Source organism: Sturnus vulgaris, chromosome 5 (genome assembly GCF_052056855.1).
Source record: "Sturnus vulgaris isolate bStuVul1 chromosome 5, bStuVul1.hap1, whole genome shotgun sequence".
In the NCBI taxonomy this organism is placed as follows: Eukaryota; Metazoa; Chordata; class Aves; order Passeriformes; family Sturnidae; genus Sturnus; species Sturnus vulgaris.
Window position 1 is genome coordinate 61,758,689 of NC_142247.1, and position 23,638 is coordinate 61,782,326.

Genomic DNA, 23,638 nt, shown 5'->3' on the forward strand with positions numbered 1-23,638 from the left:
TACATAGCTTGACCAAGTTGTCTTCAAGCTCCTCTTTGTATTGCAAATTTATGTCCCATGCGGTGTACTTGAGCAGTGATTTTTGCTGTGTCCAACCATCTTCCTCCATAAAGGAACTTCATTGCACTTCAGTTTAGCCTCAGTGAAGCTGTCAGGCTCACTGCCCTGTCTTCATCATCTGGGGACTGACCAAAGGTACCTCGTACTTTCCACAGTCTGACAGCCTTTGAGATCATGAAAACAGCAGTAGAAGGAGACATGGTTTTTGGAATGTTTGTATGACTGACTGTTTGTAGAATGTTGATGTCTGTGCACATCTTTTCAGCTGTACAGTAGGCCTGTTATACAGTTTGCTATCACAACACGAGGAATGTGTTGAACAGAGCTGATTTGAGTACAATGCCCGTTAAGTGGTCTGCTTTTATTTTTCTAGTCCTCTCCATCCATGAGTTATTCTGGTTTAGCAGCTGGAGTAAGACCTAGAAAGGAACACGTATTCTACAAGGATTTGGGGGACCGCTCTGAAGCTCATAAGCTTTTGGATGTAAATATGCTTGTATATTTCTTCTTATCCTATGCAGAGAGAACTCTAAGGCAGCATTTTCAAGATTAGGCCTTTGGGTAAACTGGTATAGGGATTGCTGGTATATAGGTAGCTCCTCAGGGGAGGCTGCTGAACAGAGACTTTCGATTCAGATAATCTGCCCTCTTACCTGTCAGTGTGTCAGTCTCCCCTCTGTTGTTACTTGCCTGCTCTCCCTGTGGCTTGTATTTTATACAAGCAGCATGTTTTATACATAGCAGTGTTGGTTCAGTTTTCACACAGGTTTTCACTGCATTGGGATTGCTTCTTACACAGGTGAAAGTGCTGCTCCTACAGATCATCATCCTGGGCAGAAGCAGCAGCAATTTACCCCAGGACAGGACATGAAACTTGTCCATAGCTGAAGTTGCTGTGCAAATCAGGTCACTGTATTCCAGTTCTCTTTGTGCTTTGTTATGGTAGGTTTAGGAGTTTTGAACAGAGAAGTATTGGCTACAAGAGAAGAGTTGTAGAAATACAGAGAACCATGGAGAGCTATGGAGAAGTTTCACACCTGAGGTACGTGGAGGATTATCCTTTAATGTCAACAATGAGAGGGAGTCTCCAGTCAGACAACTACTCCACTAACGTGTTGAGGCAAGTGACAGCTCTGCAGTGGAGAAGAATGTCCCCAGTGCATCTTTCCCAGAAGCACCTTCACCTCGAGGTTTCTGGCTCAGGAATTAATTTGCTTGTGAAAACTCATCAGTCCACAGAGCCTCGGGTAACAGCGTTGTGGACAGATTGCTCTCATGGGGATGAGGATGCACAGCTGTAAGCAAGCCTAATTAAGGCCTCTGATGAACTTGACAGCATAACTGAACCAGTAATTGTCAGGATCTATGAAGTAAATAAAGGTTAGTTGTTCTCTCAGTCCCTGAGAGTTGCAGAAGTTTATAATCATTCTATCTTATCAGGAATGAAATATATTGAGGACTATTAAAGGAGGCAGCAGTTGCTGTTCACTGGTGATTTGTTAACAAATAAAAGCTTTCAGAAATAGTACAAAATGAGTCTGGCAGCAGTCAACTGACCTGTAATATTAGGACTGGGGAAATTACTAGAAAAAGGAAGCAGAATGTAGCAGAACTCACAGCCTGGTAATTCCCATGAGCTTATCTGGAGCTTGAGCTGCTGTCACGAGTGAGACCCCGAGTATCTGAGTCTCCTGAACTATACAGGTTTGTATTGCAAGTCAAAAAGAAAAGACATGAATGTTTCTGACAGAATAGTTTTGTGAGCAGCTTTTTCCCTTCCAAGACATCAACCTTGTAAAAAGCATGGATACCAAGGTCTACTTATTCTATTGACATTATATCCTAGCCTTTTTTTAATTAAAAAGTAATTTGCTTGAAGATTATCATTACAGGGAGTGCCCCAGTTATGAAGATACTGGGGCCAAATCTTTTGTAACTCCTGTAAACAAGTTTTGCTTGATTCTGGCAGCACAAACCAGTTTTAAACCTGGTTTGAAATGGCTAGCATTTGTGGAAGTCCACTGTATATGGCAATGGACAGAAAAAAAAAAAGGTGCCATCCCAACAGGTACCTGCTATGAAGAAGCCCAATTGGCAAGCATTATGTAGGAGAAGCAGTCTGAAGTCAACACCTGAAAGCTGACTTTTCATGTGGGACAGGAAATTGTTGAATGTCTGGAGTATCTGGTTTATTTGCTGTCAGCTTTTTCAATCTCCTAAACAAGATAAATACAGCGACACATGGAGTTTGTGAGTCTCTGTGCTGGCATTGTGAACACTTCTGCATAGGAGGGAGTGGTGAAGCAGAACAATTAAAGCATCCCACTGTGCAGCCAGATGTGCAAGTTTATGTCTTCATTTGCTAGCCCCTCACCAATGAAGGTGAATGTGGTCTTTTGGAATCAGTTAAGTCCAAGGAAGCTAGGTGGTATATTAACCCCTTTCCTCCAGGACAGGGTTAACTGCAGAAATGGAAGTGCCCTGGCCTTCTTCACTAGATTACTCCAGTCTACGAAACATTTGAACTTTTCAGGCTGGATTTCATTCAAACTCTTAGGATGGTATAAAAAAATGTCTCTGTTGCCATGTACCCTTAGGATGCTTCTTGACTTCCCAGGATCATCTGTCTTAGAGTAATAATTTCAACATGTGTTTCAGAGTAAGGCACAAACCCAAAGGGATTCACTGATCGTATGATTAGAGAGGCACATTCTTCTTTCCTGGCTCTGACACATATACCTTGGGAAATATTTGATTGATGCACATGGTAAGATACCAGCATGCATTAAATGTATTCAAAAAAGGGAGTGCAATTGCTATTGCATAAGAAAAAACATCAGCTTGTCCTTTTGAAACACCCTAGTATAGTTGGATTCAAGAATTATTTATTAGGGAAACTCTAAAGTAGGATGAAATAAGAAATCCTATGAGAAAAATTTCTGTTCTGTTTTCTCCATCCCTCCCTCACCCTGAACTGTTCAATATGGTTGGAAGGAAAATCCTTTCTACTCTCTTTCAATCGAAAGTATCATTAGATGGAGCAAAAGGAAAGCTGAACTTGCCCCAGAAGCATTCCCACACTGAAATGTTAGATGCTCCAGCCCCAGAGCTTGGGATCCAGGGAACTATAAGTAGCAAGATGTTCATGCTGTTTGTGGAGGTGGGGATCACAGAGTGTTTCATGCCTTGGATGCTACAGGGGACAATTTGTCAGAGCAGAAGTCATCCTTCAATTTGATGATGTAGTGACCTCTGTCGTTCTCTGTCCCTCCTTGCTGGTTTCCATGTCATGGGGCACAATATTTCTGGCTGGATTAAAGCAGTTCCCTAAAAAAACCACTGAAGACCAGAACACTCACAGGGCAGGGTGGTGGAGTCCTTTAAAGCCCAGCACTGATTGGATTTACAGCATGACTCCACGAGCAGTTGCATGCAGGTGATGGTGTCTCCCATCTCTCTGGTGGTAAGGGTGCACTTGTGCACTGTGCTGAATAAGGTCCTTGCTTTAAGCCTGTAGGTATGTTCTGGAAGGCTCTGCTCCAGCTTCAATTCCATCAAATCATGATCCTGGGAGATAAAACATCATAAAATGTAGTGTCCCTGTGCTTTAGAGCAGCTGAGGAGGCATAGGGAAGGTTCAAATGTAGGTAATAATTTGCTGTTTGAGCTCCACCAGAACTGCTCAGTACTGTCGCAACACTGCATTCAGTAATAAGACTTTGAGGAGAGTTTAAATTCAACAAAGATGGAAATACAATTTACTAAACAGCTATAACTTTTTCCTGTCATACTGGACAGGAGAGGAGATAGAAAGCATTTCAGGTACTGCAAGATTAGGTGAGACAGAACTACCTCAAGTTTTGTAACACAAGTCTGGATTTCTAACCGCTTGCTAAAAAAAGACGAAAGTTAGGCTCTTTCTCTTACTCTAGTCAACTACGACTACAAGCATAAAAGCTTATTTTCCTATGATATTTATTGTTACGAAGAAAATGAGAGAAACTGGATGCCAACATTTATTATAATTTCATTAGTATCCAAGTAGATCTAATTTATGTGGAGGTTCTGTTTCCAAAATGAGGATCAAATGAATCTCATCTGACAGGCAATTGAGTTATAAAGGCTTCACATGAGAACTGTTCTCCAACAGAATGTAAACAAGACGTATTGATTAATAAGGTCAGACATACAATAGGGAGCTAAATTATGGCAGGACTCATCAACCAGCAACACATGCTAGACCTTTTCAAATGGTGCAAGTTAGCATGAAGTAAAGCAAATGTTTTAAATTAACCCTAGTATTTTACCCTCTGGGCAGTAGAACTAGAAGTTAGAGGAAATAAGTTTATAAAACATAGAAGTAATATGACTCCGTGTAACAACTTGTAAAGACTTGAATCTGTCACAGATTTTTACAGTGTTAAATATCACCGTAATTATTAAATCTTGCATGAAAAACACAAGGAAACAAACTGTAGCATAAATGTAACATCTGAGACTTAAAATTTATGTTCTGGGAACTGACTGAAACCATGCTAGCAAAAGATTCATGAAGCAAAATGTTGAAAGGGTATCCCTGCTAAATGCCTTGTGGAAAGTGCTAAGCAAACTGGAATAGTTCCAAAATATGTAGGTGGGATTGCTCTTCACAATGCTGGGATTTACTCCATTATTGTCCAAGTGACTCAGCTGAAATTACCCACAATCTACTAGACATACTTTATTGTCAATGCATTTTGCCCTGCCTTTTCCTCTCCGTGGCTACATGGCCTTCATTCACCTAAATTTCTAAAATGGTGGTGCCAAGTGGTCCTGATAACACCACTGCACTTTCCATATGCAAATATTATGTAGACTCATCTGCATTTTCAGGACAATGTGTCATTGCTTTGTATCAACATTTTCTTTGTCAATTTACTGCCAAGAGAAAGATACTGCCTTCCTTGCTTTTGGATTGAGCTCCTTCTCTTCTGTGACATTGCCAGTTGCTAAATGACCTTGAAAATTATTCCCAAAAACAGAAGAGCACTTATTTGAAGCCATGATGCTTAATTAAACAGTCAATCCATGAATCGTGTTTGCTTTTACTGTGACAGAGCAAATAGGCCTTTTGTCACTCAAAGATGGATTGGGCTAAATCAGCTTTGTGCAGATAAAAACACAGTTTCCACCTCTGTATCTCACAACTGTATCTAGCAGGATGATATCCCCTGATGCTGTAGTCCACCACTCTTTGACAGAAAACAGGCTGTTATTCCTGCCTTTTTATCTAGAATACTGTTTAACTTAAATATTGGATCAGGACTTGGTCAGTCAATTCACAGCAGTTCATGTAATCTCAAATGGAGATTAAAATCCAACCCAATGCATGGATTGCAGTATTTTGTTTTTAGGGCAGCCAGTGCCAGCTGCTTCAGCAGAAGGTTTAAGAAGCTCCTTAGAGGACAAGTATCAAATATTCTTGAATTCTATCTCTGAGCATTTGAAGGATTTTGCTCTGAAACATAGTGGTTTATGCCTCTAGCAATTTTTCAGTCCTGTCTAAAAAATGTCAGACATCCTCGTTACCCTCTTAACTGTCCAGTGATGTTTTGGAACCTAACTCTCAACAATACCTATTGACGGGATTTTGTAGCTTGGCTTAAGGTGTCACCCTCCTCTGCTCTTACAAATCTGACATTTGTAATTGACTTGCTTTCCATTTCCGTGCATTTCCCTTATTCACCTGTCGTACCAAGATACATACTGGAGCTCCTAAGCACTTTTCATCTTCTGGTTCTAGTATTTCACTCAGTAAATTGGATGCCTATGCACTAAATGTTCCCCTCCATCTCTCCTGGCTCCCCATGGAAAGAAGCCTAGGCTTGCTGGCCACCAGGAGATGCTTTGGCCAGGTACCATGCAGGTCAGAGCATCCAGTTCCCCTAAGTCCAGGCATGGCTATGGTGCTCTTTATACTCTGTTTGGGTAAAGTTCTCTGTATATTTTACTTCAACATAAAATTCCTTACAATTATTTCTGTTTTAATCAATAATTAATTGTCATATAAATACCTTATTATGCTCTTTAAGATGAAGCAAACCATACCATTGCTCTTTATTAAGTCTTCTTAAGCACGTTGGCTATCCCAATGCCAAAACAGCTGTTCTTTTATTTTGGATGAGGACCATATATCCTGAAAACTGTGTAAGCATCTAATTCCTTTTAAAAACTTAGTCACAAAACATAAATTCTAAATTACTTGACTACTTTGAGAAATGCAGGCCAAACAAAGTGTGCTGAAACTTGCTTCATTGATTGTGAATTAGCAAGACGAAACAAGATAATCTCTGTGTCTCACAAGAATTCCTGTTACCAGTCAGGATAAGGAAGTGGCCCTTCCTGGAGTAAGCAGCCAGGAAGAGACAGGACCTAACAGCTAACAGGGAAAAAAACCTATAAACTGAACTCCACTGGTGCTAGTAAGCTAAATTGTAGGGACCGTGGAGATGATGGGAGACTGCAGGAAGAAAGAGGTGGCTGAATTTTGAGGTATTAAAAAAAAAAGTCTGTATTTTATAGGATACTGAATGGCAAAAAAGAACTATTGGACCCCAGGCTAACACTTTTCAAACCATTCTGATGACATGTCAGAACCAGACCAGAACACAACTACAAATAACAGTAGGAAATCTACCTACATCATGCCAAGAGAGTGAGTCAGTGTTAGTCATTTGGTGCTTTTCTTAATAATTGGGGATTTTGCCCAAATACTACTGAAAATTACTACTCTCCTCCCTCTGTAGTACCAGAGGGTATTTGATGTATATATATGTGTATTTTCTTTTCTCAGATTTCATGCCATCACTTTTCCTGCCCACAACATTTACCAAACTTCTTACCATCCTTATTAAAAATTAAACACGTTTATTGAAATAAATTCCCTCAGAAGCTTTCCAGCAAAGTGTCTCAGCCCTTTGCAAAGCACAATTAGCACATGGGGCGAAAAGTTTTGTGGAGAAAAGGGAGAACCTGTGCTGTTTTGGTGACATTAATTCCCTTCATCTTTATACCTATGTAATCACTAGTATACAGGAAGGAATTTTAATATGGATCTAGCAGCATCTTTTTTGTATTAAAGTATGCTGTACACAAAACAGTGAAGACAACCCTTCTTACATTCTTTGACTATTTTTTATTTAATTTTCAGGTTTTTATAGCACTTCTTTTGAGATTTATAATAATTAAACAATTATCAATATATTTAATAATGCAACCTATTGTTATACTTAAGCATTTTAGTTTCTCAGCATTCAGTGCTTTGAAAGTCTGTACTACCATTTGAAACAAACTAGGAATAGCTTGTTTAGAGGATTTTGCTAGAAGATCCTTTGACCAACACTTGTAACTTATTTGAAATGATTTATCATGCCTCAATTAAAAGCAGACTTTTCTAATGGGTAACAGCTTTCTGTGGCATTGATACTCCCTCTTCTGCAAGCAAAGTCATATGTGCGGGGAGCTGCCTATGGGAAGGAGCAGAGCCCAGGGGAACACAGGCCATTCTCAGATCTATTCTGACAGGTCTGCACTTCAAGGGACTGGTTTCTGGAGAACCCAAACAAGGTATAAGTTAGTAACATGCTTTATAGGTCAACTGCAAGCCTGTCCCAAATGTGGAGAGCACCAGGTGGGCTGTTTTATATGTAAAGCAGTATCTTACGGGGAAGGCACGTTTGGTCATATTGATTGATTAAATTGAATTTTTTAAGACCAAGGTTGACCTGAGAAATCCAGACAGAACATACATCCATAGAAATGTTCTTTTCATTAAGAACAGTCAACTAAGAGGGTCACTGAATTCAGGCTCAAACCTCATCTCTGTAGGTGTCATGATCCAGTAGGGAGGTAAATCTGGTTGAGAAAAATGTCCTGCGTCAAACTAAGTACCACCAGGGAGATTTTTGTGTGACATGGAGCTAAACCATCTATATTAGTCCATTAGTTCCTAGCCTGGTTTTGGCCTGAGGCAAAGATGGCCACCTAGATCAGTCTGAGCTAAGATTTGGGAATTAGTATGTGCCAGACTACCCACTGGAAACAGTGGGTAGCCTGGGTGAAGCCATGCTGCTTTAGAGGCTGAGACTTCAAGAGAAAGGGTGTGGGCCATTCTCTGCCAGTGAATGGTTTCAGACAAGTTTAATTTACTTTAATAAGTTAATTTTAATTTATATACATGGAACTGTGGAGTGTGGGTGAAACCTTAGAGGGACAGGCATTGCAGCTGCCTTGGCTTTTCTCCTGCCCCAGGGGATTCAAAGCTCCTTGGTCTTCATGGATTCTCTGCTGCTGCACAGCAGGAGAATGTCTCCTGCTCCCAGTTTCGAGTAGTTTGGTAGCAAATGGAGGTGTGAAGAAGCAGGGTGGCCATTGCAGTAGTGGTATCAATACCCAAATGCATTAGGGTTACTGTGCTGTTGGTTTCCTGCCAGACGCCCCAGCTACAGATCAGCTTCTAGGAGGGAAGGGAAACCTTTCCAAAAGGAGTGGGACCTCATGTGGAGACTTGCTGTCCTGTGTCTGTGCTGCTGGGGACCAGCTGTGGACCATGTGTCAATCACTGATGAAAGTCTGATGAGGCATATTTTAGCATTATTCTCTGTGATGATCCCATCACTACTGACCCAAACAGGTTGGCAGGATGGGAAATGTTGCAGTGCCCATGGCTGCATATGTGCATGTAAGCACATGAACTGTTTGCAAGGTACAAAACCCCATCTACCTCCCACTGCTGTACCTTTGCAGAGGCTCTTTTCAGTCAGGACTAAGAAATCTGCAGAGGACCATTATCCCTTGTGTATACAAACATGCTTGCAGGCATTGGGGCCCTATCAGAAAACAAGATGGTTGGAATGATAAAGTACCAGTATAGTCTTGAAGGAGCTGGATTTGCTAAGAATGTGCAGCTTCATTAAGGAGTTTTCGTGGGTTAAAGCGTGTTTGGACTGGTAAAAGTAAATGAGGGGTAGGCCCTGATGCCCAGGCAAATACCCAGAATGGCTGCACTCCTGAGGCAAAATCTTGGAGCTGACAGGGTTCCTGTAGGGTGAAAATGCTGAGCAGAAATTGCTAAAAGCTTTAATTAAACCAAAGAGAGGAGGAGAAGGCAGATACTTCTCAGGAAGGAGAGCATCTTGTGGTGTTTCCTCATGGGACTTGACTGCAATGGATCAGAGATAAGTCATTGCTTCAGACAGGAACTCTGTCCCAAATGTCAGCCCTTGGCAACTTCCTGCAAAGAAGAATGAGGATGCAGAGGTGTTACAAACAAACCTACCCAGAAAAATGGGGCTGGGGGGCTGGTACTGCCCCCTCTCCATGGCAGCACTCACTTCTGCCATGGCAGGCGCTGGGTGGAGGGATGTGCCCAGCATGTCCAGACCCTGCTCTCTTGATTATTTTTTACATGCTTAATTTCTTTGGAAGTGTTAAATTGATTTAAAGTGCACATCGAGGTGGCACAAAGAGCACACAGGTTCTCCACAGAAATCCTGTGAATTGTTGCTCAGCCATTCACTATTGCAGGCAAAAGAGGCACCAGGAGATGCAAGAAGGAAATCTTCAAAGTTAATTATTCACTAGTTTATAGACTTTCAGCTACTTCAGCCTGGCAGGTTTGATAAGGAGGCCTAGAGTGTGACTTCTATGAGGTATTAGTGAGTAATTGTGCCATTGTTTGTTTCCTGTAAAACGACAGACTACTAGAAAGGGTTTGTTTGCTGTGTGTAGATTATTTGTGTCAGGGTGGATGAATTCACCAGGAGAATGGCAGGTAGGAGCGAGAACACTACAGAGACTCTCTGTGACAGTACAAGGACATTCACTTCTCTCCATTTTGTTCACTAATACATCTTCTCTTGCTTTTTTCTTTGGTGTTAATAATGGTGATGATCCTCAGAGCCAGATCTGTATTGATATTAGCCCTGAGAAGACCCCAGGAGGGAACAAGAGTGCCCTGAGTAAAGGGATGCTGGCAAAGGGACAAATCATAGGGCAGATTTGTGCATCAGTCCTAGAAGACTAGCAGGAAGATGGAGGTGTCCTTGATAATCAATATTGAAGAAAACAGTGGAAGAAGTAGCAAAGGTTGTATTTCCCTCCATTTGCAAGTAAGTTTCCTTTTCCAGTTTATATCGCTTCCTGCCAGACATGAAATTGAACCCCTTTGTATGCAGGAATAATCCAGTTCACCTCAAACCAATTCCTGTCAGCTCTGAAAATGAAACCTGAGAACTACTAAAAATAAGCAACAACAGGGCATGAAATAAATAATCTACTGCTTTGTCTAGGGAGAAATAGTTTCTGACTTGGTCATCAGCAAGTAATTATCCTTGCAGAAACTGTCTAAGAGGTTAACATATCTAAAGTGCATAGCTGACCTTGTCATGGGGAAGACAGTGTCCTGGGATATTTTTGAGGCCCTTTTCAGGTATGATTTTAAGAATAATGCTATAGAATTTATTTAGAAAGCCTCTCTTTTATGCAGGGAGTGATTTATAATTTGCCCTTCTTTTTTTCTTGAACTCCTGAGCATTTGGACACTTCAGAAGTTCTCAAGGCCAATTGTTACGACTTTTGGAAGCATTGTGAAAGATAAAGACCAATGAACTGAGGATGAATGGGAAATGTACTTTCTAAAATGCTTAACAAACAAATACTTAAAATCTCTGAGTACCAGTAAAGCCAGAAAAGGAAATAAAAAGGAAAATTTTGCACACAAAATACTGTTCAGCTTGATGTTCGGAAAAACTGATGTTGGGAATCAGCAAAGCCATCTGAAACAAACAGGTTATCCCTTTGTGAGAATACCTGAAGTTCTTTGTAGTGAAAAAAGACACAGTAACTCTGAAATCATCTAAGTTAATATGAACCACCAAAGACATCTCAAGGATGGGAGGCAAGGCAAAAATAAAAAATAGGGCCTCTCAAGACACTTTTGAAGTGATGCAAATCTGCATTAGTGAAACCAAGATTGCCACAAGCATCATTGTCCTTGCAGTCAATTTCAACACTTGTACTTAGGACTTTTAATTCCAAGGTTTCTTGAAGGTCGAATGGTCTGAATGGCAAAAAAAGAGAAGTCTTGTCTGCACTCTCTCCCTGTATGCTGAACCTCAGCTGGGCTAATTCTTTGCAGCTGCCCAGGCAGAGAGCCAGACCCTTCAGGTAGTGGATTATGGACAGAACAAGAGAAGGCGTTCTGGCATCCTCACAAACAGTACACCCTTGGGCAGGGGAAAGCCCAGAAAATACCAGAGTGCCTGGTATTGCTCTCCCACATGGGCTTTGTAACAGCTAAGATAAAGAGCATCCAGCAAAGCAGTATAATGTAGCAGTGGGAGTCCAAAAGCTAGACCATGGAGAAGGGGAAGGGATGTAGGTCAACTCTGCTCTCTTCAATCAGAACACACAGTTTTACATATCTTCACAGGGACCTTTGATGCACGTGCACAATAAAATTAATGTGAATGTGAAAACCTCTTCTGCACTATAGTTCTGTCACTCTGTCATCCCTCCATCCTCCCTCCCTCATGCTGACTAAGCCTGTAATCCACTGTATTTTGAGTTCTCTCAATATTTTTTTTTCTGTTTGAAAATAGTTGGTACCCTTCTGATTTAATTGCTTTACTATTATATTTCTCTTCAAATAAATGCTCTCTGTTGTAGTCAATCTTTGGCACAGCACCTTCCCTTCCCCTAACAGAAGCTGTCTCATAGAATCAAACAATGATTTGGGTTGGAAGGTATCTTAAAGGCCATCTATTTCCAATCCCCTTGTTGTGGATAGGGACACCTTCCACTAGACCAGGTTGCTTAGAGACACATCCAACCTGGCCTTGAACACTTCCAGGGATGGAGTATCCACAACTCTGGACAATTCGTGCCAGTGTTTTACCACCCTGATTGTAAAAATTTTCTATCTTATATCTAGTTTAATATCTATCCTCTTTTAGTTTAAAACCATCACCCCTTGTCCTATCACTACAAGCAATAGGAACACATATGTGAAAGTGTAGAGAATTTAGAAATGATTAAACAAAAAATCATTATCACATATAGAACTACTGCCCTGCTGCTGTTTACTGGAATTCAGCTGGGATAATGTCTCTCCCAGTCTTTTACTTAGTTTTAATGGCAACAGGACAGTGACAGTAGGTTTAGCAGTCCCTTCCAACTCAAACTATTGTATGTTTCTAATTCAGATGGGGATGCTGGCCAACACTCAAACCCAGCCCCAGGGAGGCAAGCTCCGTGTGTGGATGGCTGGGGCTGTGTGGCAGGAAGGAGCTGTTGTTTCCTGCTCGCTTTGCTCGCTGTCGTTCTTCTTAAAATGTGAGGCCAAAAAGAGAGATTGGGAAAGCAAAGTCTGGTTGGAAGCGTTCTTGCTTATGAAGGATTAACCTTGCCCTTGTCAAGCAAGTGACCAGGAGATGTATATTAGCACCATCAGAACTGCCTGTCACCTGCCAAGGTCTAAGAGTTATTTCTTAAATGAAATCAAAAGCCTGTCCTGCAGGGAGGGTTGGCAGTCCCTACTGTCTCCCTCGTCAGGCCTGAATCTGCCATCGGCTGGGCCAGGCTGGGCTGGATTTGGAGAGCTAAGGAAAGTACTCAGGCTCTGGCTGAGGGCTGCGGGGTGAAAAGGACCTCCCTGGGAACTAGCCTGCCAAAATCTGGCTCTGATAAAGCAGCCCAACCCATCCTGTAAAGACTTTTACTGAAAAATCTTGAAATAATCACAGAGGAAATGACAGGAACTCAGGCCTCCCTTCCCGCCCTGGCAGACACTCCCTGGCCCTTTCCCTGCCTGACACGCCGTGTCCCTGGGGAAGGGCCCGGGCAGGCTGAGCGAGCAGGCATTGCAGCGAGGCTCCTTGGAGGAGCATGGAAATGTAGGGTCAAGTTCAGGGATTGCAGCGGCAGGAGAGGGAGGAACAGAGCGACTCCTCTGGCCTTAGTGACATTTTGCTTATTTATACCAGCTGCAGATCTTATCTGGAACCTTGAGAGACTTTAGTGTGGCTTTCCTCATTTGCATTTAGGAGGGCATTCAATTAATACAAGTGCTACATACTGAAATACCTGCTTTATGAAGGAGCAGGGCTGAAAAGCTTAAGAATACGCAGGATTTTGGATTATATTACTTCCTATGGAACAGTTTCCAGTTTTGCTGCCCCAGATCATGTATCTCATCCCTTAAGGGTGGATGAGATATAAAGAAACCACTCCCATATTTTTATCAACAAGATGAGGCCATTGTGTTTGATTTTCTGCCTTGTAGTTTGTTAGGTGTCAGATCCTGGTGAGACAGTCTGAATCTGGCATTGGTTTGGTACCTTTGGAAGTTGCTGAACATCACAAGGGGATAATAAGGAATATGCTGTACATGCTCTACCTGCCCTCCATCTTGTCTGTCTTGCTTGGATCACCCCAAACATTAAGTGCAACATCCCCCTGTTGCACAGCTTTCCTTTAAAGCTGTGGTTTTTTGGTGTGTACTAATGTATTCCTGTCTCAAAGCAGCTGCAGAGGAGCAATGTGTCAGCAGGCTGCAATGTTCATGCGTGTGCATGCACCGTGGTCATCAGTCCACAGGTACGGTTCTGGGCTGAGGAAATTACATGGAGCTATGTTCCTTGTTTTTGAAAAAAACTCCAACTTTTAATTTGTGGAATTGCACAGACTGGTGGCAGCAGGACAGAAGCAGGAAATATGAGAAAACAGAGAAAAAACCCACAGAGATGCTGCAATGTTTGGTAGCAAGTAGGTTCCCCCCTTCCCCAGGCTTCCTTCTGAAGGTTGCTACCATCACCTTCCACTTGGCTGGCCTCACAGACCATCACCCTACATCCTGGGTGGTGGCAGCAGCTAGCAGGGCATTTCCTGTACCTTTGCACAGCTCCGAGGTTCTTAAAGCTGCTCCAGACTCCAGAGAAAGTGTGTGAAGCCTGTTCAGCCTGCATGGAGAAGCTGATGTTGCCTCAAGGCAGGGAAGGGACATAGAAACCACCAAGTGATCCAGCCAGCTATGGGAAGAGTCACAGAAAGAAAGAAGTGAGCTGGCTTTGCCCTGGTCTTTGGGCATCTGCAGTCGTTCTGAGACTGCAAACCACTCATGGTTTGTCTGTCATCTCCTGCAGGGCAGAGAGGGTTGTGTAGGCCACATAAAATGCATGAGTCCCAGTCCAGTCCAGACTGTAAAACTGGTTTAAATGAAAGCAGATTCGGGCACTTCATGGACTGTGGGCAGACATCATCTCTGGGAATGTCGCAGCTCCCTCTGGGCCTCTGTTGGTGGGTTGTCCTTTTGCTGCCTCGATGGAGCATTGGCCTTCCTCCCATCCCATGACACAACTCCCTGGTTTTGTTCCTTCGATGGGTGACTGGAGAAGTGTGGCAGCAGCGTGGTGACCTCAAGGCAGGGCTGTGACAACTGGGGTGGGAATGAAAGCCTGCAGCTGGCACGGCTCCCTGCAGAGTGCTGTCCTGTCTGCCACGCTCTTGGTCCGTGCCTGATGAAGACATGAGCCCTTCTCAGCTGTTCGCTGCAGCTGCGATGCCAGGGATGCCCTCAGATCTACGTTCAGGTCAGGACAGGCACTGCCGGCACTCGCTAATCCCCTCCAGGAAAGTTCCTGGAGTTTTATTCCAAATGCGCACTTGGAACTGGTTAATCCCAGCGGCTGGGCCAGTCTGGCGGAGCTGACACATGTGCTGCTCCGGGTGAAGGTCAGCTGCTGCCCCAGGGCAGTGACAAAGCTGCTGGGGCAGTGACAAAGCTGCTGGGGCAGTGACAAAGCTGCCATCCCCCGCCAGACCTCCCCTGCAGCCCTGAAAGCTTCTCTTCCAAATCCTCTGCAGTTCTGGGCCATTTCCCATGCAGCTTTCAGTGCTTTTTGTCTTTTCTTAGTTTAAAACAAGACTTCTGTTGCTTCTCTAGTGAGATTAGTGAAGGCTAGAAGGATATTCATCTTACATTCTCTCCTTGCATCTTACTATACACCCGAGTCGTGAAGTAATTTATCGTAAAGAAGCAGATGGTGTGAAAATATGACTGTTCCCAAATTCCACAGCATCCTAGCAGATGCCCTTTTAACCTTGACCTGTGTTTTTCTGTAGCCTGGTTTATCTGGCTCAGGAGAAATTTCAGGAAGTTGTGCAGAGCAAAAGGGTGCAGCTTGTTTTTTCATTGTTTTCACTGCTCCTTCTTGTATACGGCACAGGAAAACAAAGGGAAAATATCCTTTCACTGGGACTCAATTCCATGTTTCTTGTAAACTTTGAGTTCAATCAAGCTTTGATGAAATGGGAACTGAGGGAATGCAGAACACATTAAGGGAAGCATGGTGCTCAGTGCAATGCATGTGCTTCACATTTGGCTGAAGGTTGCTTCTCCTGCCTCCTTCAAGTAATTTCACTAGCATCTATACATAAATGACTTGCCATGGCAAACATCAAGCCTGAATCCACAATTCTTTGCTCAGGAATATTAATCTAAATTTGTTTTTTTTCCTTATAAGCCTAATGAAACTTGGAAATACTTCTTTTCCAGTCAAATACTGTTAATTATAGTGCATTCACATAACATATATCAGCTGGAAGCCAGGCTGCTTTGTGAGCTGTCTAGGGGGCTCTGGTAAATTAAATCAAGTAAGTCCCCTTCCTTCACTTTAAGTTGCTTTTCCCAAGTTATGACTTATCTTCTCTCTCCTAACTCTTTTGTGACTCTTCCCCTCCTTCCCAACTTCTGTGAGGATGTTAATGCTCTCAAAGGAGTGATGACCCTGTATACTCATCCTAATTGCCCGTTTCTAACAATCATGACTTTTTAAATGCAATTGGCAAACTTCCTTCTGTAAGCCCCATGATGGGCTCACCAAGTCCTGGCAGGGAGGTGCAGGAAGAGCTAGGGGCAATTCCTCATTGAACAACAGCAGGAAGATTTGCTAAAGCCTGTCTTTCAGGGCTGTCTGGGTTTTACATGCTGTGATACACAGTCTTTGTACACACACCACTGCACTCAGAAATGCCTCGATCCAAGGCCAAATATTGCTTTGCTGAAAGTCTTGATTAAAAACTTGAAATGGAGGCAGCTTGCTATGTGCTAACAATGAATGACCCTCCTACTTACACATTTTTGTCATATTTATTTGAGCAGCTTCAACTTCCAGATATATGGAAGTCTTTGTTGTCAGATTAAAAGCCTCTGTAGTCAAAGTCATCTCTCTTCCCTGTCTCGGGTAGCATGTACAGCTGACTCATCTGTGTCTGACTCACCTGATGCCACAGCAATTGCATTCAGGACAATCCTGAGAACGGACAGTCAACTACAGGTAGGAAATTTAGGACGCTGCAGGCAGAATCATGGGTGAAGGTGGGGTGGTGCCATTCCCATAGATAAATGAGGGATCCTGCTGTGTCTTGGGAGCCATGGGCACATCCAGTGCATCCTGCTGAGTGGTCAGACTTGTCCAGTACAGTCTCTGCATATTCAGTGGTCTTAGTGGTCACACAGAGATGGACTTCACAGCAAGTGTCCTTCATGTCTGACACATGTGAGATGTTTTTGGAGCACCTGTGCAAGTGCTGAGTGGGTTGTCCAGACTATGCACAGTGTCACCAGTCAGGATGTACTAGACTTAACTCTGCACATAGTCATCATGTAGGGTACTTGAACAAAATACGTCAATCCACTACAGGCTTCCCTTTCAGTCCTCAAGCTGGTGCTCCTCAGTGTATTTTGGCACTGATAATCATGTGGCCATAGAGTGGGTTGAACCAGCTCAGTGATGAAGCTGACTGTGCACATAGACAGGGAGCACTATTGATACTGGAGAGGTGATGGGAGCAGGCAGGGGCAGGCAGGGTTGCTCCTCTTGACAGCACCTCATGCTTAGATTGACATAAACCAGCCATGGCACCAGATTCTCAGTGATTCATCTGGGATTTTAGCATGTTGGATAGCCAAGGTAAAAATATGGTTGAGGCTCATGCTTTGATGAAGCTGATGAAGACTTGAGATCAGGAGACAAATTCCTGCTTCTGTCTGGTAAAGAGGACATAACTGGGATACTGGGACAGCTGGTAGTTCTGATGGAGCTGGCCTGGCCACAGGGTGGACTAATCCCTGCTTCAAGAAAGAATCAGGATCACCAAACCATGGGGCTGGACATATGTGGAGACAGAAATTGCACCTGGTTTGAGTAACGCATCTGCTGATCTTCTCCTAGTTAAATTTTCTGACTAGTCTCAAGAAAAGGATCCTACTGATATCTCACAGCTGTAGCGTACAAGTACACAGTTTTTTCTAGTAGCACATCTGGTCCTTAACTCAGACAGTGAAGTTCTGGCTTGTGGTGCTCAAGCCTTGCTGATTCTCTGTCTCTTTCTTCTGTGATGACCCCAAAACCTTTACAAACTGCAGTGTATCAGTGTCTTTGACTGGACCTTCCCTTGACTTTGAGGGCTTGGAGGTATCACTGGGCTTCTCATCTAACAACATGGTGTGCAAAATGTTAACCTTGTCTGGGCTGTATTGGGACTCTGGAATACTCTGCCTTCATAAATATTTCTCCTCCCTTGTCCTTTTGGAAAGTCATTTCCCTTTACTTCCTGTTGTATTCAATAAATTTCTTTGCTTGAAAAGGGACTAACCATCTGGCATCTGGGAGACAGAAGACAAAATAAAGACAACGAGTTGAGTGCTGGACTGTGGGTCAAAAGCTTCATCTGTAAAATCCTAACATGGAAACATGCTGAAAAAAGGAGACAACAGGAGTGAGAACTGGGAAAACTGCTCCAGGCTGTTGTTTTCTGGCACAATGCCCAGCAGGCACTGCACCAGGCAGCTCAGACCTGGAGCCTGTTTTCCCTGTTGTGTGCTGCTTCATTTTCTGGCCTGGGACGACATCTGGCTGGCATATTCTTTTCCACACTCCTGGATGAGTGCTCTTTTTAGCTAGTTATTGCAGAACTTGGCATTAAAATATAGTGAATTAGACTATGAAGTAGCATAAGATCAGCTTAAAAATAATGAGGCTTAAGTGCAGTTGAGCTTTGAGTACTTTTTGTTTGCCTTCTGGGCAATATATAAACATACGATATATGATGTCCATATTTTCCTGCATTTCACCATGACTGTAAGTGCTCAGAAGTCACCTTAAGAATAGGAAAAAAACCACCAAACAAACCAAAATCACAACAAAACCAACAAAATAACGCAGAACAAACATAATACATCCATATCTCTTTATTGAGAAGTCCAGGAAAAAATATTTGGGCTTTCAGAGTAACACTACTTATTATAAACTCTCAATTAAAAAAATAGGGTAATTAGCATAGAAACTAGAAGGGAGATGGTGGGAAGAGAAAAATCAGAGAAATGGAGAAAAAGACCTCATTACCTTAAAGAGATTGTTCAAGTCCAGTAAGAAACAGGGGCTGTGATGATGTAACACCACACAGTTGTCTCCAGATTTTGGGTATTTTCCCAGTGTCTGAAAAGACTTCTCCCACTAGCAGAGAAGAGTCCTAGATGAACAGAATTCAGAGTCTGGAAACAGACACCGCTGACTGTAACACTGGTCTTCTACACCACCAAGCCAGCCTGTGTGCTCCTACATCCACCAAGCTGTACCAGCACAAGGAACTTGGGCTTAACTTCTTTCACTTCCTCCTGTGTTTCAGCAGCACCTTTGCATAACAGCCTGTTTCAGTTTTCACTGAACCTGTTGCAAATCTTCCAGTCTACCTCAGCAGTGCAAAACAATTTTCACAAAACCTGGTGTTTTTACACAATATGAAGCAGAGGTACTGTGTTGGCATAGTTGTTTAATGTACTGTCCAGGCTGCAGGCACAGGTCTGGGAGCCACGTTAGCTCAACCTGATTCTTTTCTAGCTGTGGAATTCTGGAGAAAAGACAGCTACAAATGTGAGGGTTACACACCAATAATTTCTCTGTTGGTCTATATACCTTTATTACTTCTCAACACAGTAATAAATCTTTCTGGCTTTACCTCTAAGAGGTAGAATGGATAAGCTTAGGTGAAATACATCCCTTCCAACTACAGCAAGAATATAATTCAGTACCAGTGACAAGTTAGCACTATTAATACATTAAAACCTGGCCTCTGTGCACATGCCTACAAGTTAAAAGCATACTGTAAGAAGATTGGAATGGTACTCTTTAAGAGTGTAGCCACATGCATAGCAGCTGTTCTGATATCATGTGTCAGCATCTCCCCGTTGATATTTACTTAATTATTGACTCATTTGTGAGATTAATTAAGCATTGGAGCAGCCTGCTCAGAAACACCATGTGCTTTCCACCACTGATGTTTCCAGGACCTGAATGGATATTGCTCTGACCTCATGGAGCAGGAGGTAGTGCTAGAGGCCTCCAAAAGCACCTTCAACATGAGTGTTCCTGCAGTACTGTGACTCCATGCTTCCCAGGCAAGGATCTCATGTTCTGAGATTCTTCTTGCACTTTCCAGTCTATGAAAGTTCAGCTGAGGCTCTTCATCCTCTGTAATTCTTGCAAAAAGGAAGAAAAAAATAAACACATGCTCCTGAAAAACATTAAAATGTGATGTTTGTGAGTTTTTTATGGGTTCTGAATGCAGATATATATGTATTTTGCTTTTCTACTTTGGAGGAACCAATAAGGGTAGAGAAGCAGTGAAAAAGAGAAGGACTATATAAGGAATATATAATTATATATAGCATATATATAATATATATGTTATCTGGTGACAGCTGGAGGTGTGATTTCCGTGTGAGAACAGAAGCACAGTGTAGAAATGACTGACAAGTCTGAGTACACCTGCTGTGGTAGTTCCTCCGAGCTCAACACCAAGCAGTGATTCCTGTCCTGCAAAAGCAGCAGGCAGAGTTATTATTAAATATGCTCACATACATGCAATGCCATGTTATTTAACAAATTTGTTTTGAAGGCCCATTGTATAAGGCCTCTGAGAAGACTACCAGGTGCCTCAGTATGAAATACATGAAATATATGTGTGTGGCGATACTTTCTTACTTTGGGAGCTTCTCTGCCAAAAATCCTGTCCCAACTCCAAGTGTTGGCTTTGGACTTTTTTCAGTTTACTTCTCTGGGCTTTGCTATATCCTTCCTCAGGCCATGTAGGATGGCCCTGCCTCTGGTTCCTGTTCTCCAGCTCCTTTGGGAGTGGGACATCACTTTGGGAGGCAGCACAGCCTCACCAGGCAGGAAGAGTTCGTTGTTCTTGGTATTCCTACCACAGCCTGGGTCTCACTGCACCCTCACAGCATGCTTTTTTCTCATGGTCAGTGTATTAATGGCTTCTAGAATCCCCATTCTTCCTCTGGGATTAGGGACTTTAGCTGCTCCCAGCCCTCAGCCTGGTAATCCATAATCAGATTTCACCCTTTTAGCATTTCTCGGAGCAAATGCTATCCAGGATGACCTAAATCTGATGTTCTGTTTCTTTGGAGACCATCAATTTTCTATGCTCTGTCTTCTATTGCATGATCATAGCTCATCAATGCCACATTAGTATCATCCCAAGAGTCATCATTTCAGTAGCCTCTGCCTTTTCAACAAGAGCAATTTGGAGGAATACTGACCAGTTATGGTTGTCTCCTGGTCCAGGGTTTGACTTAAACTACCTAACTTTCCCATTCATTCTGATGTCTCTTACTTCTGCAGTTCTATCCCTCCATTCCATGCTCCCACACACCACTCAAAGCTTTGCAGCCTGCCTGACGTTTGCTGGAGCTGAGAGTAGGTCTGCAGACAGCACCACACTGAGAGGTGCACTTGGCATGTCTGAGGGATGGGATGTCATGGGGGGTGACATGGACAAGCTCCAGAAGTGGGCCCATGGCAATCTCATGCATTTCAACAAGGCCAAGTTCAGGGTCCCAGTGACAGGACAAGTGATAATGGTTTAAAACTGGAAGAGAGTAGGTTAGATTAGATATTAGGATTTTTTACTGTGAGGTTGCCCAGAGATGCTGTGGATGCTCCATCCCTGGAAGTGTTCAAGGCCAGGCTGGATTTCAGCAGCCTGGTCTAATGGAGGGTGTCCCTGCCCATGGCACAGGGTTGGAACTGGGTGATCTTTAAGGTCCCTTTGAACCCAAACTATTCTATGGTTCTATGGTTCTTTGAGGGGGTAAATAGAAATTAGTGTCTGTTGTACCTAGGAAATGCAGAAGCCTGTCCCTAGGAAGTGTTGGGCTCAATAGGTCTGGAAAATGCTTTTAAAAAGTTAAGCAAAGTTGTCATCCATATTTACAGAGATAAAGCTTATTCTCCTCAGTCTTGAGAAGTTCAAACAAAAACTTAGAGTTTCTCAATCTTTATGCAGTGTGAGTTCATATGGTGATGGTTTCATCTCTTGGATTTTTCCCTGTTTCTGGGAGGCACGGGAGGTTAAGTGTTCGCTGTTTTTGTTACCTGGATCTCTATGAATGCAAATGCAAAGCTGCCTTTAAGTAACTAACTCCCGAGAACGAGGCGGCAGGGGCCGGTGAGCCATTAGATGGCAGCACAGATAAGGACAACATCCATCGTGCCTGGTGCTGCTCCAGGAAAGCCCCTCCACTGCTTTCGGCATCCCCAAGGTTTCTTGTGGGTGAAGAATTTTCACATTACTTAAACCAAAATAAATTAAAACCAGTAAATGAGGATTTTCGTATTATATTAAAGCATATAAAATAAAAATTACCCCCTCCCCCCAAAGAGTGATGGCATGTATTAAGCCTGAAGTTCTTTCAGAATTTCTGAATTAATTTATTCCTTATCCTTCTCGAGCATATATTAATTCAGCTGTACTGACTAAAACAGCTCCTTTCTTGACGACATGTATAGTAGCTTATCACCTAAAAGCTCTTCTAGAAAACTCAGTCACCAACCATCTCATGGAGCATAATATTTTACATTACTTTCAGTTGCCATTTGAGAAACCCAACAAATACAGCAGGCACTTAGTAGACCCTCAGAATATTCCAGTGACTAATTTCATTTTTTTAATGGGAAAAAAATTGAAGCAAGTAGAGAGGAGACCTAATTTTCTTTTTCAGACTGAATATCTAGCTTATTACTGATTCTGCATTGTGTTGGCTTAAAGTTATATAAAGGAGACTCAAGGTGGTAATTGCATACCTCTAGGCCTGACATTTGAGCTGTCATCCTAGAGTCTTGCCTGATATCTTGTGAGAAAGCCATGCCTGAGAGTTGTCAAAGTGATGAAGTTCCTGAAAGTGATGAATTTTGCTATGGCAGAGCAAAATTCCTACCTTCCTGTGCTGGGATCTGACAGGGGAATCCTGAGTCTGTGTAACTGGTAATGTAGCTGATGATCAAGAGCATCTTCTGGTGTTAAACTGTGGAAATGCTTTTAAAAATATGTGGTTATCATATCAAAGAGACTTCATTCTAGCATATTTTGACAATCTTTATTTCATTTTCCCCCTAAGAAATTATTTACGATATTATATAATTTTGCTTATTAATAATCCTAACAGCTATATTAGGCTAATATAATGCTACTTTGCACTTGACAAAATCAGGAGTAATAATCCATGTTGTTATACCAATTTAAAACTGATTTGTGGGGGTTAATTCAGCCCCAGCTCCTAGCCTTTTGCAGCATCTTCACTCCCAGGCTGTTTTTGCAGGTGACTGGGCTGATGTTCAAACTTGGAGGCTGGTCTCACACTGATGATCTCAGGAAGTGCTTTGCAGCAACTTTTTTGGAGCTGTTTCAAAAGGAGAAGAGCTTTGTAGTGTCTCGTAGGCAATTAGAGGCCACATCACCTCTTGGGAGTTGATGAGCACATGTCTGCTTTTTTCCCTGGAGATTCTCCTCTTGCAGAGGCAAAACTTCTTTCATCACTTTGTGAAGTGGAAAAGCTGTCTAACTTCCCCCTGCCCCCAGTGGGGTTATGAGACTATCTGGAAGAAAGGCAGGCTATATCACTTTACTTTTTAAAATGCAAAAGACATTTCAGAAGGCAGCATAAAGTAACACTAAGCAAAAATTTGAGAGAGACAGATGGGTAATAGAAAGCGTCATGTCAGTATCTGATCACTGCAAGCCTTGGCTTTGTGTTTTCAGCACCACGACACAAACATTATTTGATCTAAAGGGAAGAGAATGTATTTTTAAACTACATATTCTATCTTCTGTTGAATTCCAGGCCTTCTGTGAAGGTCTGTTTTCAAATTATTAATGTAGGCCAATGAGGATCACAGACCAAGGTGGAATGGCTGCAAGCATGTGTAATGTGTGTAATGTGTGTAATGTGTGTAATGTGTGCAGGTACTGCCAGCTACTCCAACAGCAGGCAAAGCCATTCTGTTCTGCACAGAGCTCCTTGGGAAGGAGAAATGTGTAAATCTCTTGACTTTAGCACATGGGGAAAAAAATGTTGCTTTCTAGCACTACCTCAGAACCTATTCAGCATATGGCTGTCTTTTCAATGTGTAAGCTAGTTAGGATGAATCTGGGGTGGGTTTTTTATTTATTTTAAACTGTCTAGATCTTA